This window comes from Ylistrum balloti, unplaced genomic scaffold, assembly GCF_031769215.1.
Source record: "Ylistrum balloti isolate Yb309-2 unplaced genomic scaffold, AGI_CSIRO_Ybal_v1 Utg372246, whole genome shotgun sequence".
Lineage (NCBI taxonomy): Eukaryota > Metazoa > Mollusca > Bivalvia > Pectinida > Pectinidae > Ylistrum > Ylistrum balloti.
In genome coordinates this window covers 22,227-32,500 of record NW_026783048.1, presented here as the reverse complement: position 1 = coordinate 32,500, position 10,274 = coordinate 22,227, and positions in this window count along the sequence as shown.

Here is a 10,274-nt window from a genome sequence, read left to right as displayed (position 1 = left end):
TTTTCGTAACGAAAGTTTGCAATTTTGTAACGAAAGTGTGCAATAGTGTAACATAATCGTGCAATAATGTAACTTTAATGTGCAATTATGTAACGAGCAATTTTGTAACGAAAGCTGGACATGTTTTTGATTTTTTTTTCCATTTTGAACCATTATAACACAGCTGAAGTTCGTCGAAAATGCTGTCGTTTCGTCTAATCCGGATTCTTTATAGCTTAATAGTTATTCGACTGCAAAAATCGAATTCGTTACATAATGCTCCTCAAAATTGTTAGATCAATTACATTTTTCTTTTGAAAAACGTAATGTACCAATTCATGATGTGGTTTATACGCTTTTAGATTTAACCCTGAAATCATTCCTAATAGGCATATGTTTATCTAAACTTGCTATATATCAATGGAAAGGGCATGAAATAAGCTTTAAAATTCTTTTCAAAATGTTTTTTTCGACTTCTTGAGCTTAGAATGATGATGTCCTTTATGAAGTAATGGATTTTCTTGAAAATAAGAGAGAAAAAAAAAAAAAACATCGAAAATCGATCACTTCTCTGGGCAAAATTGTAGAGAATGATAAACTGAGTATAAATATATTTTGTTATTCTCGAAAGTACAAATATTGAAAGTTTTAGAGTTTTTTGAAGTTTCACATTTTTGATGTTATGACATCTACAAGGAATTCGTTACATAATTGCATTTCATTGCGGTTAGAGAGAAATAAGTGAAATGTGGAATAGAAAAGAACAGCAAACGTTAAGTTAAGTGTATTTGTTATCTTTGAAACTGCAAATGTATTGATTATGAAACTCTAAAAGTAAACCCTAGCCATTTGCAATTATGAATGGTATATGTTACAAGTCGTTTATATAACATGATGTGAGTGGTATATGTTACAAGTGGTAAATTTTGCAATTGTATATGTTATGAGCGGTAAATGTTACAAGTATTACATGGTTAAATTTTACAAGTAACACGTGTTATGAGTGGTACATGTTAAAGAAGCATATGTTATGTGTGTGATAGTTTACAAGTGTGCTATATGTTATAAATGTTATATGTTGTGAGTTGTATATGCTAAAAGTAGTAAGTGTTATGAGTGTTATAAGTGACATTTGTTAAAAGTAGTATGTGTTCTCACTGGGATATATTACAAAAGTTACAAGAGTGGTATATATTACTAGTGTTATATGTTACTAGTGGTACATGATGTGAGTGACACATGTTTAATGTCGAACGTGAGTTTTATAATGAGTTTTATATGTTTTGTGTGTTATATTTTGCAAGTGGCACATGTTAATTGTGTTATAGTAAATAAGTGGTATGTGTTATGAATGGTATATGTTACAAGTGGTGTATATAACATGATGTGAGTGGTATATGTTACAACTGGTAAATTTTATGTTATGAGAGATACATTTTATGAGTGGTATATATGTTCCAAGTGGAATATGTTACAAACAGTACGTGTTATGATAGGTATTATGTTAAAAGTGGTATACGTTACTTGTTGGTACGTGTTGAGAGTGGTATATGTTACAGTTGCGACAGAGAACGATTTGTAAAATGAGACATATGTTGTATGTTATGAATGCTATATGTTACATGTGGTATGTCTTGTATGTGGTATATTTTACCAGTGGTATTACAAGTGATACGCGATAAGAGTTTTCGATGTTACAAATGGCACATGGTATTATTATATATTGAAATTGATATATGTTATGTGTGGTATATTTTATAAGTGGTACGTATTACAAGCGATAAGTATTATGCGTCTAATGTTACAAATGGTGCATGTTTAGTGTAGTATATCTTACAATTTATATCTGTTAGGGTTAGGTTAGGATTATGATTAGGTTAAGGATTATCAACACTTGCCATTTTCGTAACGAAAGTTTGCAATTTTGTAACGAAAGTGTGCAATAGTGTAACATGATCGTGCAATAATGTAACTTTAATGTGCAATTATGTAACGAGCAATTTTGTAACGAAAGCTGGACATGTTTTTGATTTTTTTTTTCCCATTTTGAACCATTATAACACAGCTGAAGTTCGTCGAAAATGCTGTCGTTTCGTCTAATCCGGATTCTTTATAGCTTAATAGTTATTCGACTGCAAAAATCGAATTCGTTACATAATGCTCCTCAAAATGGTTAGGTTTAGGGTTAGGTTTAGGGTTAGGGTTAGGGTTAGGGTTAGGGTTAGGGTTAGGGTTAGGGTTAGGGTTAGGGTTAGGGTTAGGGTTAGGGTTAGGGTTAGGGTTAGGGTTAGGGTTAGGGTTAGGGTTAGGGTTAGGGTTAGGGTTAGGGTTAGGGTTAGGGTTAGGGTTAGGGTTAGGGTTAGGGTTAGGGTTAGGGTTAGTGTTAGGGTTAGGGTTAGGGTTAGGGTTAGGGTTAGGGTTAGGGTTAGGGTTAGGGTTAGGGTTAGGGTTAGGGTTAGGGTTAGGGTTAGGGTTAGGGTTAGGGTTAGGGTTAGGGTTAGGGTAAGGGTTAGGGTTAGGGTTAGGGTTAGGGTTAGGGTTAGGGTTAGGGTTAGGGTTAGGGTTAGGGTTAGGGTTATAACCAACTGCACTTTTTGTAACGAATTGGCGCAATTATGTAACGAAAATTTGCAATTATGTAACGAAAGTTTTGCAAGGTAACGAAAGTTTGCAATTTTGCAACGAAAGTTTGCAATTTTGTAACGAAAGTTTGCAAGTTTGTAACGAAAGTTTGCAATTATGTAACGTTGCAATTTTGTAACGAAAGTTTTGAAATCTTTCAATTTTGAACCATTATAACACCGTTAAAATTCATCGAAAATGCTGTCGTTTGGTCTATTCCGGATTCTTTAGAACTTAATACAAAAAAAGTTATTCGACTACAAAAATCGAATTCGTTACATAATGCAACTCAAAAGGGTTAGATCAATTACGTGTTTTTTATTGTCAAATTTGAATTAAATTGTTGAAACTAATTGTTTACTACATATTTGAGCTGTTTTCTCTTGGAAATACTTTTATTTTTATCTAATCACGAGCTAATCACCACTTTCGTTACATAATTGCAACCTTTCGTTACAATTTCGTGGTGAAACTGTTTTCTCGGCCATTTGGAAAGGACTTTTCTCGCTTTAAATTAGATAATATTGTAGTTGCTTATCCATTCTTGATGTCCATATAAAGAAAAAAAATATCGAACGACGATAAATATTTTATTCGGTCGGTTAAACTTTTTTAGGCGGGGGGTACATACATTCCAAAAAATTTTAAAAATCCAAATTATCTACCAATGACCGGTTTTTTGTGTTTAATCTATTGCCAAATAATTACGTTTGCTTAAAATAAAAGAAAAGTTGGTTTATTTCCACTTTCCAAGCTTTTGTAAAACGTAATGAACCAATTGATGATGTGGGTTATACGCTTTTAGATTTAACCCTGAAATTATTCCTAATAGGCATATGTTTATCTCAACATCCTATATATCATTGGAAAGGGCATGAAATAAGCTTTAAAATGCTGATATATTTTGTCTCAAAATGTTTTATTTTCTTGACTTCTTCAGCTTAGATTGATGCTGTCCTGTATGAATAAATTGATTTTTTTGAAAATTCGAGAAAAAAATAAAAAACATCGAAAATCGATTAATTCTTTTGACAAAATTGTAGGGAATGAAAAACTGAGTATAAATATATTTTGTTCTTCTCGAAAGAACAAATATTGAAAGTTTTAGAATTTTTTGAAATTTCCCATTTTTGGTGTTGTGACACCTACAAGAAATTCGTTACATAATTGCATTTCATTGCGGTTAGAGATAAATAGATAGGATATTGCAAAGAAAGGAAGAAGAGGCGTTAGATAAGGCCTAATTATGATATGTTGAACGAAAAAACCTGCAGTTATGATACTAAAAATGCTAACCCTAACCATGTGCAATTATGTAACGAAAGTGAATTCGTTACATTATTGCAAGTCACCGTGATTAGAATAAAGCATATCGAAATAAACATTTCTTGATAATATTGATAGTCTTGAAATTGTTTTATTGCATTTTACTGATAAAAACGTTCAACATATACACGTTAACACTCTAACCGCGATGAATTGCAATTATGTAACGATTTCGAATTCGTTACATAATTGCATTTCATTGCGGTTAGAGATAAATAGATATGATATTGCAAAGAAAGGAGGAAGAGACGTTAGATAAGGCCTAATTATGATATGTTGAACGAAAAAACCTGCAGTTATGATACTCAAAATGCTAACCCTAACCATGTGCAATTATGTAACGAAAGTGAATTCGTTACATTATTGCAAGTCACCGTGATTAGAATAAAGCATATTGAAATAAACATTTCTTGATAATATTTATAGTCTTGAAATTGTTTTATTGCATTTTCCTGCTAAAAATGTTAACATATACACGATAACACTCTAACCGCGATGAATTGCAATTATGTAACGATTTCGAATTCGTTACATAATTGCATTTCATTGCGGTTAGAGATAAATAAATATGATATTGCAAAGAAAGGAAGAAGAGACGTTAGATAAGGCCTAATTATGATATGTTGAACGAAAAAACCTGCAGTTATGATACTCAAAATGCTAACCCTAACCATGTGCAATTATGTAACGAAAGTGAATTCGTTACATTATTGCAAGTCACCGTGATTAGAATAAAGCATATTGAAATAAACATTTCTTGATAATATTTATAGTCTTGAAATTGTTTTATTGCATTTTCCTGCTAAAAATGTTAACATATACACGATAACACTCTAACCGCGATGAATTGCAATTATGTAACGATTTCGAATTCGTTACATAATTGCATTTCATGCGGTTAGAGATAAATAGATATGATATTGCAAAGAAAGGATAAAGAGACGTTAGATAAGGCCTAATTATGATATGTTGAACGAAAAAACCTGCAGTTATGATACTCAAAATGCTAACCCTAACCATGTGCAATTATGTAACGAAAGTGAATTCGTTACATTATTGCAAGTCACCGTGATTAGAATAAAGCATATTGAAATAAACATTTCTTGATAATATTTATAGTCTTGAAATTGTTTTATTGCATTTTCCTGCTAAAAATGTTAACATATACACGATAACACTCTAACCGCGATGAATTGCAATTATGTAACGATTTCGAATTCGTTACATAATTGCATTTCATGCGGTTAGAGATAAATAGATATGATATTGCAAAGAAAGGATAAAGAGACGTTAGATAAGGCCTAATTATGATATGTTGAACGAAAAAACCTGCAGTTATGATACTCAAAATGCTAACCCTAACCATGTGCAATTATGTAACGAAAGTGAATTCGTTACATTATTGCAAGTCACCGTGATTAGAATAAAGCATATTGAAATAAACATTTCTTGATAATATTTATAGTCTTGAAATTGTTTTATTGCATTTTCCTGCTAAAAATGTTAACATATACACGATAACACTCTAACCGCGATGAATTGCAATTATGTAACGATTTCGAATTCGTTACATAATTGCATTTCATGCGGTTAGAGATAAATAGATATGATATTGCAAAGAAAGGATAAAGAGACGTTAGATAAGGCCTAATTATGATATGTTGAACGAAAAAACCTGCAGTTATGATACTCAAAATGCTAACCCTAACCATGTGCAATTATGTAACGAAAGTGAATTCGTTACATTATTGCAAGTCACCGTGATTAGAATAAAGCATATTGAAATAAACATTTCTTTATAATATTTATAGTCTTAAGATTGTTTTATTGCATTTTCCTGCTAAAAAAGTTTAACGTATACACGTTAACACTCTAACCGCGATGAATTGCAATTATGTAACGATTTGAATTCGTTACATAATTGCATTTCATGCGGTTAGAGATAAATAGATATGATATTGCAAAGAAAGGATAAAGAGACGTTAGATAAGGCCTAATTATGATATGTTGAACGAAAAAACCTGCAGTTATGATACTCAAAATGCTAACCCTAACCATGTGCAATTATGTAACGAAAGTGAATTCGTTACATTATTGCAAGTCACCGTGATTAGAATAAAGCATATTGAAATAAACATTTCTTTATAATATTTATAGTCTTAAGATTGTTTTATTGCATTTTCCTGCTAAAAAAGTTTAACATATACACGTTAACACTCTAACCGCGATGAATTGCAATTATGTAACGATTTCGAATTCGTTACATAATTGCATTTCATTGCGGTTAGAGATAAATAGATATGATATTGCAAAGAAAGGAGGAAGAGACGTTAGATAAGGCCTAATTATGATATGTTGAACGAAAAAACCTGCAGTTATGATACTCAAAATGCTAACCCTAACCATGTGCAATTATGTAACGAAAGTGAATTCGTTACATTATTGCAAGTCACCGTGATTAGAATAAAGCATATTGAAATAAACATTTCTTTATAATATTTATAGTCTTGAAATTGTTTTATTGCATTTTACTGATAAAAACGTTAAACATATACACGATAACACTCTAACCGCGATGAATTGCAATTATGTAACGATTTCGAATTCGTTACATAATTGCATTTCATTGCGGTTAGGGTAAAAAACAAACATTATTTGGCTTTCTCGCCGTTTTCCTAATGTGTATTTGATGCTCTTTCAAGTCATGTAAATAAAAGTGGAAAACAAGACGAAAAATGAAATCCGCATAATTTTCCCCAAAGGCATATACCCATCAGGAATTCGTTACCAAATTGCAACATTGAGGGTTAAGAAAAAAAAGCATTTCTTTGATGTCGTATTTAAAAGGGAGACTCATTATAGATCACAAGCGAATTTTAAGATTGAATATTGGGGGAAATTCGAAGTTAACACTAAACCCCAGGATAAGTTTCAAATTCGTTACATAATGTCATATGGTTAGGGTTAGGGTTCTTATTGAATTAATCAGGAAGGCTTTTACATATTATTGATCGTTGTTGGTGCCTTTACGTATACAAACTACATTTGCAACAAAATCTCGATGTATTTTCAATTTTTAGATTTTTCATCCATTGTGAGACACTCTTATAATTCGTTACATAATTGCATTTCATGCGGTTAGAGATAAATATATATGATATTGCAAAGAAAGGAGGAAGAGACGTTAGATAAGGCCTAATTATGATATGTTGAACGAAAAAACCTGCAGTTATGATACTCAAAATGCTAACCCTAACCATGTGCAATTATGTAACGAAAGTGAATTCGTTACATTATTGCAAGTCACCGTGATTAGAATAAAGCATATTGAAATAAACATTTCTTGATAATATTTATAGTCTTGAAATTGTTTTATTGCATTTTCCTGATAAAAATGTTTAACATATACACGATAACACTCTAACCGCGATGAATTGCAATTATGTAACGATTTCGAATTCGTTACATAATTGCATTTCATGCGGTTAGAGATAAATAGATATGATATTGCAAAGAAAGGATAAAGAGACGTTAGATAAGGCCTAATTATGATATGTTGAACGAAAAAACCTGCAGTTATGATACTCAAAATGCTAACCCTAACCATGTGCAATTATGTAACGAAAGTGAATTCGTTACATAATTGCAACTTTCGTTACATTATTGCAAGTCACCGTGATTAGAATAAAGCATATTGAAATAAACATTTCTTTATAATATTTATAGTCTTAAGATTGTTTTATTGCATTTTCCTGCTAAAAAAGTTTAACGTATACACGTTAACACTCTAACCGCGATGAATTGCAATTATGTAACGATTTGAATTCGTTACATAATTGCATTTCATGCGGTTAGAGATAAATAGATATGATATTGCAAAGAAAGGAGGAAGAGACGTTAGATAAGGCCTAATTATGATATGTTGAACGAAAAAACCTGCAGTTATGATACTCAAAATGCTAACCCTAACCATGTGCAATTATGTAACGAAAGTGAATTCGTTACATTATTGCAAGTCACCGTGATTAGAATAAAGCATATCGAAATAAACATTTCTTTATAATATTTATAGTCTTGAAATTGTTTTATTGCATTTTCCTGCTAAAAATGTTAACATATACACGATAACACTCTAACCGCGATGAATTGCAATTATGTAACGATTTCGAATTCGTTACATAATTGCATTTCATGCGGTTAGAGATAAATAGATATGATATTGCAAAGAAAGGAGGAAGAGACGTTAGATAAGGCCTAATTATGATATGTTGAACGAAAAAACCTGCAGTTATGATACTCAAAATGCTAACCCTAACCATGTGCAATTATGTAACGAAAGTGAATTCGTTACATTATTGCAAGTCACCGTGATTAGAATAAAGCATATTGAAATAAACATTTCTTTATAATATTTATAGTCTTAAGATTGTTTTATTGCATTTCCCTGCTAAAAAAGTTCAACATATACACGATAACACTCTAACCGCGATGAATTGCAATTATGTAACGATTTCGAATTCGTTACATAATTGCATTTCATTGCGGTTAGAGATAAATATATATGATATTGCAAAGAAAGGATAAAGAGACGTTAGATAAGGCCTAATTATGATATGTTGAACGAAAAAACCTGCAGTTATGATACTCAAAATGCTAACCCTAACCATGTGCAATTATGTAACGAAAGTGAATTCGTTACATTATTGCAAGTCACCGTGATTAGAATAAAGCATATTGAAATAAACATTTCTTGATAATATTAATAGTCTTGAAATTGTTTTATTGCATTTTACTGATAAAAACGTTAAACATATACACGATAACACTCTAACCGCGATGAATTGCAATTATGTAACGATTTCGAATTCGTTACATAATTGCATTTCATTGCGGTTAGGGTAAAAAACAAACATTATTTGGCTTTCTCGCCGTTTTCCTAATGTGTATTTGATGCTCTTTCAAGTCATGTAAATAAAAGTGGAAAACAAGACGAAAAATGAAATCCGCATAATTTTCCCCAAAGGCATATACCCATCAGGAATTCGTTACCAAATTGCAACATTGAGGGTTAAGAAAAAAAAGCATTTCTTTGATGTCGTATTTAAAAGGGAGACTCATTATAGATCACAAGCGAATTTTAAGATTGAATATTGGGGGAAATTCGAAGTTAACACTAAACCCCAGGATAAGTTTCAAATTCGTTACATAATGTCATATGGTTAGGGTTAGGGTTCTTATTGAATTAATCAGGAAGGCTTTTACATATTATTGATCGTTGTTGGTGCCTTTACGTATACAAACTACATTTGCAACAAAATCTCGATGTATTTTCAATTTTTAGATTTTTCATCCATTGTGAGACACTCTTATAATTCGTTACATAATTGCATTTCATGCGGTTAGAGATAAATATATATGATATTGCAAAGAAAGGATAACGAGACGTTAGATAAGGCCTAATTATGATATGTTGAACGAAAAAACCTGCAGTTATGATACTCAAAATGCTAACCCTAACCATGTGCAATTATGTAACGAAAGTGAATTCGTTACATTATTGCAAGTCACCGTGATTAGAATAAAGCATATTGAAATAAACATTTCTTGATAATATTTATAGTCTTGAAATTGTTTTATTGCATTTAACTGATAAAAATGTTAACATATACACGATAACACTCTAACCGCGATGAATTGCAATTATGTAACGATTTCGAATTCGTTACATAATTGCATTTCATGCGGTTAGAGATAAATAGATATGATATTGCAAAGAAAGGATAAAGAGACGTTAGATAAGGCCTAATTATGATATGTTGAACGAAAAAACCTGCAGTTATGATACTCAAAATGCTAACCCTAACCATGTGCAATTATGTAACGAAAGTGAATTCGTTACATAATTGCAACTTTCGTTACATTATTGCAAGTCATCGTGATTAGAATAAAGCATGTTGAAATAAACATTTCTTTATAATATTTATAGTCTTAAGATTGTTTTATTGCATTTTCCTGCTAAAAAAGTTTAACATATACACGTTAACACTCTAACCGCGATGAATTGCAATTATGTAACGATTTGAATTCGTTACATAATTGCATTTCATGCGGTTAGAGATAAATATATATGATATTGCAAAGAAAGGAGGAAGAGACGTTAGATAAGGCCTAATTATGATATGTTGAACGAAAAAACCTGCAGTTATGATACTCAAAATGCTAACCCTAACCATGTGCAATTATGTAACGAAAGTGAATTCGTTACATTATTGCCAGTCACCGTGATTAGAATAAAGCATATTGAAATAAACATTTCTTTATAATAATTATAGTCTTGAAATTGTTTT